At 32.8% G+C, this 9,581-nt stretch overlaps 1 long non-coding RNA gene across 1 annotated transcript; it reads left to right on the top strand.

The window, feature by feature from the left end:
- The first annotated feature begins 1,613 nt into the window (after positions 1-1,613).
- On the top strand, positions 1,614-3,049 carry LOC132185612 (uncharacterized). The gene is made up of 3 exons (XR_009440617.1): positions 1,614-1,875; positions 2,423-2,590; positions 2,684-3,049. It is a non-coding gene; the product is annotated as an uncharacterized LOC132185612 (long non-coding RNA).
- The last annotated feature ends 6,532 nt before the right edge of the window (positions 3,050-9,581 follow it).

The following is a 9,581-nucleotide window of genomic DNA, read 5'->3' as shown; positions in this document are numbered from 1 at the left end:
TAGTTGATCCTGGCTACCCATACTACTAATAGGCATCCATACGTGGCAGAACTGGGTCACATTCTCAGTTCATGATTACATAAATATTAACCACATGGCAGGAGCTTTTTGTGAAGATGAAATAAGTGTACTTCATTTGTAGATTATTTTAGTCTAGTAATTAATTTTATATTTACTTTTCAATGTTTCATATTTTGTTTTTGCTACAAATTATATACTACATATAAACTGCGCATTTAATGCCCCAATCAAATGATTAGCAATGCAAATATTTTCTTATTATTTTTATGTATCATATATATACTTAATTACAGGTTTATTTTTAGTCGTGTCACCAAAATGAGATTTTGAGAAATCTTTTGTTCCATTACTTTCTTTCTCTGTTTTGGCTCTTTCAACTAGTATTTATATCTCTTTTGGTCCAATATTACATTGTTCTTATACTATTGAAGATTCTTTAAACTTTAATTTTTATGATAGTACGGCAGTTGCCCTAATTCCATCAAGCTTAAATGATTTTTTAATTTTTTTTTTTTCTTTTAGTTATTTGGATTTGAATATACGGATCATTGAATAGGTTGATAAATGAAGTGATAATATGTAAGCATATACATATATAATATTGCTACTCAAATAGCACACCATAATGCACCAATAGTAATATATCATATCAAGCGGAGATCCATTAATTGATGTTATTCTCCTACACATTTTTTGTCGAACTTTTTTTTAAAAAAAAACTACTATTAAATTTGTAGGACCCACATATGCTCCCACTTCCTTACACCCACTACTTCACATCCATCTGATCGATCATAGTGAATTAGTTCGATTGATCATGATAGGATCAAACATCCGATCAAAAATCCGATCGAAAATCCGATCGATCCAAGTGAATTAGTTCGATTGATCGTGATAGAATCAAATGATCAATCAAATGTTCGATCGAAAATCCGATCGATCCAAGTGAATTAGTTCGATTGATCGTGATAGAATCAAATGATCAATCAAATGTTCGATCGAAAATCCGATCGATCAAACATCCAATCGATCCTTGTGAATTAGTTTGATTGATCGTGATAAGATCAAACATCTGATCGAAAATCCAATCGATCCTAGTGAATTAGTTCGATTGATAGTAATGGAATCAATTGATCGATCAAACATCCGATTGATCTTAATGAATTAGTTAGATTGATCATGATAAGATCAATTGATTGATCAAACTGAATACAATTGAAGGTTCAATCGAACATTCAATTGAACGATAAGCTTTTTATATTATCTTAGTGCATTAGTTATATTGATCTTAGATTATCTTTGGATTTGTATTGATCTTATAATTTATAAGATAAATATCAACTTAATGATCTTTATCATAAAAATTTATTAAACGGAAATTATTAGTTAATATTATAATAATAAAAACATATTAAAGGAGAAAATAAAGAAAAACAAAAATAAATAAAATAAAGAAAAATTAAAAAATTATAAGTATAATTTAAAAAAAAAAAAAAAAAAAAAAAAAAATTGAGGCTCATTAGTGCGAAAAATAAGCGCCATCCAGTGGCGGGGTATCTGAAATTTTCGGACCAAAAATTTCATAAACCGCTTCTTTTTTTCCTCCAAACCTTCAAAACACCAGAATCCTCCCTAACACCCCTCTCACTCACCTCCCTCATCACTCTCACTCTCAATCTCTCTATCGCTGCTCTCCCAAACTTTGACTGACAAAAGCTTTCATACAAGGCTTTGCTGAGAAGCTGAAAGAGGGAGAGAGAGAGAGAGAGAGGGAGAGAGAAAGAAAGAGAGAGGGTGGATCGTTCGGGGAAGCCAGAGAAGAAAAAGAAAAAGAAGGGGAGAAAAATCCTCGAGGTAACCTCTTTAAACTTTAAATTTTTGCAATTTTTGTGGCCGGTGTTCTTGTTGTTGTAGAAGATTTGGATTAGTTTTTGATAATATTGAATTTGCTTGAGGTGGATTTCGGTTGCTGAGAAGAGTGGTGTGACCTTGATTTTTATTATTTCTCATTTTTGTTGGGTTAGATTTTGTAGTTGACTTTGATTTGTGTTTGGTGATTTATGTTGAGTATCTCAAATCTGAATTGGGTAATTCTAATTTGGCGTTGGGAACCCACGGATTTCATTGCGGCATTCAGTCATATATGTAGTTTCAGGCTTTAATCACCATGTGCACGGTCTTATTTGCTCTTATCTATAATTGGGTTCATTGTAATTTGTTGTGAAACTGTCACATGGTTTTGGATGTTGCTGAGTGTGTTGCTTATCTTCTAGGAATTGACTCTTCAACATTTGTACATGGAAGATTCATTGTCTTGCTCTTAAAAAACTTATTTGAATGTTTGCACTTTGAAATTATTCATGGCCTTGCACTGTAAGTGTTTGTTATGTTGTCCTTGAAGGTGAAATCTGCTATCCAACAAGCCCAGAGAAGTTTGGCGGTCAATAGGAATGAGGCAATGGCTGTTGCAGCTTTGCTACAGCTTGTCGAGACTTTGCAGCTTAATCTAAAAGCTGCAATTAAGGAAGATGCAGATTGGTTCGGACGTTTCATGCCTCTCACATAAGAGGTAAGTAAAGCTTTAAGATTGAATCTGAGAACCTACTGCTCCATATTTTTTGAATTCTTGCATGCCCTTACTTCTTCTGGACGTTGCATGCAGATAATGGGATTGGTTATAAATTGATCATTAGTTAAGTTGATACAGCAAGTTATAGATGAAGATGGCTCTGTTAAAGACTCTGCGGTTTGTTCACTGTTACCTCACAGAATTTTCATCATTGCGGTTATGCATATTGTGACACCTAGGACTTTATTGATTTACTCTAGTTGAGATGGTTTCTGTGATATGTAGAACACTAGGTTGAACTTTTCTATTTTTGGTCAATAGCAATGCTTCTTGAGCAATATTCATTTGTTAAAAGATCCTGAACTTTCTATTGTTTCCCTTTGATCGACTGATCTATATGTTCTAAATATCAGTATCAATATTTATGAGTATTTCGTGATTCCAATGAGCAAGTTGTAACTCATAACTTTTTCCTTCTCTCATTTTCAAAAGGGCAGAGAGTGCTCTAAGTCCCTTCTATATCGTAGTCTCATTTCATTATTTATCACTATTTTTCTATGTTATTATTGATAATTTCATCTTAAAATATGTTATTGCCTTCTCTTTTCAAATATATGATTTAATGGACCGCCTAATTAGGAATGAAAAGAATGAAACACCATTTATGGTAAGAAGCATGCAATAAAAATGTATTTATTTTGTGTTTTCATGATTTTTCATTCTCCCTGATAATTATACCATTACTAGTTCAGGAAGTGAGTAACATTGTGTATTTATTTTGTCGTCTCTGTATTTAAGACGAGACCAGCTCCACTGCTTTATCCAGCACTTGCTTTTCGAGTGACATTTGTTACATAAATAGTATTACTAGTCCAGGCAATTATAAAAGTTTGAGCTGGGGTCCTATTAAGTCAAGTGTGGATTCCTTTAGTGCTTCTAAAGGAATTCTTACAAATAACTCTGCTAAAACATTCTAAATATAATGTATTTCTTATATACATAGATTGGAAAAGGAAAATAATAAAACTAGGTGGAGGCGAGAAGCTGAGAACATTACCTTTCTTTACCTTATAAGGATATATAGTACTTCTATCTAGCACAAGAGCTATGTGCCATGACCCTTTAAGATCACATATCTAAGCCATCCTGCAATCCATTTAATATGCTCATCCAAACATTTGATAATATTGTTGGTTGGAGTTTTGTTTTCATGATGCCCTTGCAGATATTTCATCAACCAATTGTTCTAGTTAGTTATTCCTTGGTTGCTTAGTGTGTGGAAGATAAATCTTACTATTTTAGACAACCAACCTTAACAATTTGTCAATCAATTCAAAGAGTTCAATAAAAGAGGAGGCTTTCATGTGAACAAGCATGTCAGAAGGAAAAAAAAAAAAGAAAGAAAGAAAGAAAGCTTTAAACGGTCTATATGTACATTGATGTTTTGAATTTTTTTAGCCACATTTATCTTTAGTTTCACTCAAAACAGAGTACAATATTTTTACTCTTGTCATGATTAATAGATAAATTGTTCAGGACACGTTCAATAAATAACAGGATCCAGTTATAGGAGGCAGCTTGCTTTTGACATACACAACTAGCTATGTTGCTCCTCTCCTTTTGCTCATAATTAACATGTATTGGTGGGACTGTTATTGATATATGTTAGAAATATTGTGGTTAAGAGTTAGCCGATATATGTTACTCATACCAGTGTTCCTTGGTTCTGCGATCGATCGCAGAACCAGAGGGTTTTCAAGTAGGTTTTTTATATTTTGCGATCGATCGCACTTCAAGTGCGATCAATCGCAGTACCAGAGGGTTTTCAAGTAGGTTTTTTATATTTTGCGAGTGCGATCGATCGCAGTACCAGAGGGTTTTCAAGTAGGTTTTTTATATTTTGCGACCAATCGCACTCCAAGTACGATCGGTCGCAAAATGTCGAAAACCTACTGGTACTGCGATCGATCGCAGATTTTTTTAAAGAAATTTTTTTTAGGACCATTAAGGTCCACTTTGTGGACGCTAATGGTTAACTACCAGCGTCCACTTTGGTTTGGACGCTGATATATATTTTTTTATTTTTTATTTTTTTTAAAAAAATTTTGAGGACCATTAGGGTCCACTTTATGGACGCTAATGGTTAACTATCAGCGTCCACTTTGGTTTGAACGCTGATAGTTAATTTTTTTTTTGGACCATTAGGGTCCACTTTATGGATGCTAATGGTTAACTATCAGTGTCCACTTTTAGTGGACGCTAATGGTTGATTATCAGCGTCGACTATGGCTTCCGTTTACATTATCTTTAAGGTCAAAATATTTCGACTTTTAAGGTCGATAAAGTGGACGCTAAAAGTGATCATTAGGGTCGACTTTAAGTGGACGCTGATAATCACGCATTTGATCATTAGGGTCGGACTATTAGCGTCGACACCTTTAAGGTCAAAAAGTCGACGCTGTTGTCAACAGCGTTCACTTTAGGACCTTTAGAAGTCGCCCCTAAAGGCCTAAATTCTTGTAGTCACTACAAGAAATTAGGTCTTTAGGGGCGACTCAAAGTCGCCCCTAAAGGTCCTAAAGTAGACGTCGTTGTCAACAGCGTCGACTTTTCGACCCTAAAGGTGTCAACGCTAATAGTCCAACCCTAATGATCAAATGTCTGATTATCAGGGTCCACTTAAAAGTCGACCCTAATGATCACTTTTAGCGTCCACTTTATCGCCCCTAAAAGTCGCAATGTTTTGACCCTAAAGATGATGTAAACGGAAGCAAAAGTCGACCCTAATAGTCAAGCATTAGCGTCCACTTTTAGTTAACCATTAGGGTCCACTTTGTCGACCCTAATGGTCCTTTAAAAAAAAATAATAATAATAACTATCAGCGTCCAAACCAAAGTGGAAGTTGATAGTTAACCATTAGCGTCCACAAAGTCGACCCTAATGGTCCTAAAAAATTAAAAAAAAAAAATTAACTATCAGCGTTCACTTAGAGTCGACCCTAATGATCACTTTTAACGTCCACTTTATCGACTCTAAAAGGCACAATGTTTGGACCCTAAAGATGATGTAAACGAAAGAATTAGTCGACGCTGATAGTCAACCATGGTCCAAAAAAAATTAAAAAAATTGACTATCAGCGTCCAAATTAAAGCGGACGCTGATAGTTAACCATTAGGGTCCACTTTTAGTGGACCCTAATGGTCCTAAAAAATCAAAAAAAAAAAAAAAAACTGCGATAAAAAAAACATAACATTAATAGAAGACGTAAGTCCACTGTAACATTCTCTCTCAGTGCCTCATGGGGATGAGGAAAAGAGCCATGTCATCACAAATGACACCCTGCTTGTTTTTCCTCCAACAAATATCCATTGCCAATGCCACAAGCAACACAGGAGGAGATGCCAAATATCCATTGCCAATGCCAAAAGAAACAAGATCAGGTATCAGGAATGATAAAAAGTACAAAGGAAAGTTCCAAAAACACAATTCAACTATTAACAAACACAACACTGTGTTCTAACTTTTAATACAACATACATATATACTACGTCTCTACCTCATTAAGGTAAATTTTAATCTATCAATTTTCTTTCTCAACAAAAAGTCACCAAAACTGTGGAATATAACATAAGAGTCATCACACAATTGGACCTTCTGAAATTCACTATTTTTGTTGTTGCTGCTGCTGCGGTGGGAAGCTAGATGGGAAACTAGAATTGGTCATGCCAAGTCCCTCATTCTGATAAAAAGTTGACCCCTTTTGTTACAAAACCAATTTGAACATCAGCCTACTCCTTAATTATTGGTTCCAAACAGATAAAGTAAAAAACAAAAAAACAAACAAACACTAGGTGTACTCATTTGAACCCAAAATTGCAGAGTCGGCTAATCTCATATCATATATGCACACACTTTGTACCCCTGATCTCATTTTGTTTGGCAAATTACAACCAAAATACACCCTGTATTTTTAAAACCTCAAACAACAGTAGCCAATTGACTACTTTCATGCTATATATATATATATATATATATATATATATATATCTCTCTATTTTTATTTTCCAGATAATTAACCATGAAACCCTTTCTCTGTCGAAAGAAAATAACTTAATTATACAAATACATACTACGAAAAAGATAACTTAGATTGCAATACGCACCCAAAGAGAATCCAACAAAACAAATCCAAAACCAAAACTCCAGAAATCAGGAAGCAACTAAACCTTTAAAGACGACAACACTTATTTCCCCAAAAATCACCAAGAATCAAATTATCTCAAATAAAGTCAAGAAGCCAAGAAAATAGAGAACAGACTATTACCTTGGATGCACTACCTTTAGGCCATCCAAGGCCTAATCCTCCTCCACCGTTGCTGGACAAAAGATAAAAAATTTCTTCGTTATATATCTCCAAGACCGTCCTTCCTCCCCATCTCCAAGAATATCCCTCAAAGACCCTTGGGCAATCACGAACCACAAACAAATGCAAACAGAGCAAAACTTTCATCCTCAAAATTACCTTTGTAAACACATTTTTGCTTTCTTCCCTTCTACTCTCCGATTTGGGCAAAAAGAACATGCCAACAGCATATTCCCCTGCTGGTGGAAGCTCAAACCCAAGATCCTTAACAACCTGAGAAATGGCATGCCAAAAACAATGAAGCATTGCCAAATGAAGCATTTGCCAAACCAGAAGCAAGACAAATCCTCCTCCTTGCCCCAAAAGGCATCATCTTTATTTCCCTGTTTCCCGTTATATCAAACACTTCCCCTCCTCCACCACTCAAGAATCTTTTAGGTTTGAAAGCCATCGGATCCATCATAGGAGGGAGGGAGAGCAGCGGGAAGGAAAGTTGGGAGAGCCGCGGGAGAGAGATCGAGAGTGGGAGTGATGAGGGAGGTGAGTGAGAGGGGTGTTAGGGATTTTTGTGTTTTGAAGGTTTGGGGAAAAACAGACGCGGTTTATGAAATTTTTTGTCCGAAAATTTCATAAACCCCGCCACAGAATGGCGCTTAATTTTTTGCACTCAATAGTGGCGACTCTGGAGTCGCCGCTATTGAGGGTTTTTTTTTTTTTAATTATACTTACAATTTTTTTAATTTTTGTTTTTCTTTATTTTCTCTTGTAATATGTTTTTTTTATTATTATAATATTAACTAATAATTTCCGTTTAATAAATTTTTATGATAAAGATCATTAAGTTGATATTTATCTTATAATTAATTATAAGATCAATACAAAATCCAAAGATAATATAAGATTAATATAACTAATGCACTAAGATAATATAAAAAGCTTATAGTTCAATTGAATGTTCGGTTAACCTTCAATTGTATCCAGTTTGATCAATCAATTGATCTTATCGTAATCAATATAATTAATTCACTAGAATCTATCAGATGTTTGATTGATCAATTGATTCTATTACGATCAATCGAACTATTTCACTAGGATCGATTGGATTTTCGATCAGATGTTTGATCTTATCACGATCAATCGAACTAACTCACTAAGATCGATTGGATGTTTGATTGATCGGATTTTCGATCCAACATTTGATTGATCATTTGATTCTATCACGATCAATCGAACTAATTCATTAGGATCGATCGAATGTTTGATCGATCATTTGATCCTATTACGATCAATCGAACTAATTCATTAAGATCGATCTCAATCGAACTAATTCATTTGGATCGATCGAATGTTTGATCGATCACTTGATCCTATCACGATCAATCAAATTAATTCAGTAGGATCGATCGGATGTTTGATCGATCATTTGATCCTATCACGATCAATCGAATTAATTCAGTAGGATCCATCGGATGTTCGATCGATCATTTGATCAATTAATTATATATATGAATATATATTATATACATACTTGTTAGTTACTATATACTAACTTAGTATTACTATTAAGTTAAGTGGTAGATCACATGATCTAAAGATGATGTGAATTGTAATTAGAAACAAAAAAAAAAAAAAAGATTATGTGAATTATTATATCATATGATCATATATATCACAAATTAAGTGATTAATATTAGAATCAACAATGTGTTTGTTTAGAGATATATGTTGTTGTTATGTTTAGAGTATTATGCTGTAGATATCATTATAAGTTAGATGTTTCATCATATGGTCTACCATTATAATTTATATGATTATATAAAATGATCAATTGATGATTAAATCATGTGATTATATAATAACAAAATATACATATATAATATGACGTAAGTCAGAAGTATTTACAAACTTATACAAATACAACAATTAAGTACCCAGAGACTTAATAACTAGTTACTTAATAAACTAACATATTAACTAAGTTAATATATTAAATTACTAACCTAGTATAATTTACTATAGGTTATTTTGACAAAAACAAATTATATGTTACTTAATATATATATATATATATATATATATATATATATTATACATACTTGTCCGTTAATATATACTAACTTAGTATTACTAAGTAAGTTAACTATTTTCAAAAAACAATGACATGATGATGTGTATTATCATTCTAATTACATTAGATCATAGTTAATTAGTTAATTAAGTATGCTCTAGTGTAATTAGAATGATAATACATATGAACTTGATCTAATAATGTTTTTTTTTTTTTTAGAAAACTTTGTCCTATTCTTCATGAATTAAGTTTCATAATATTTAAGTATAATGTATTATCACTATAATTTATATGATTATATGACATGATCAACTGATTATTAAATCAACTGATTATATAATAACAAATTATACATATATAATATGATATAAATATACAAATATATACTAATACAATAATTAAGTATCTTGAGACTTAATACAATAATTAAGTATCTAGAGACTTAGTTTCAATGTATGTTATAAATCCATCTATGTTATACATTACGTTTCAAAAAGCTTTAGTGGACGCTATTGAGCTTGTAGTTTAATTTTATTCTTTTTTTTTTAAAAAATTTTAG

This window comes from Corylus avellana, chromosome ca6 (assembly GCF_901000735.1).
Source record: "Corylus avellana chromosome ca6, CavTom2PMs-1.0".
In the NCBI taxonomy this organism is placed as follows: Eukaryota; Viridiplantae; Streptophyta; class Magnoliopsida; order Fagales; family Betulaceae; genus Corylus; species Corylus avellana.
The sequence above is the reverse complement of the archived record's forward strand: the minus strand, read 5'-3'. Positions and strand labels throughout refer to the sequence as shown.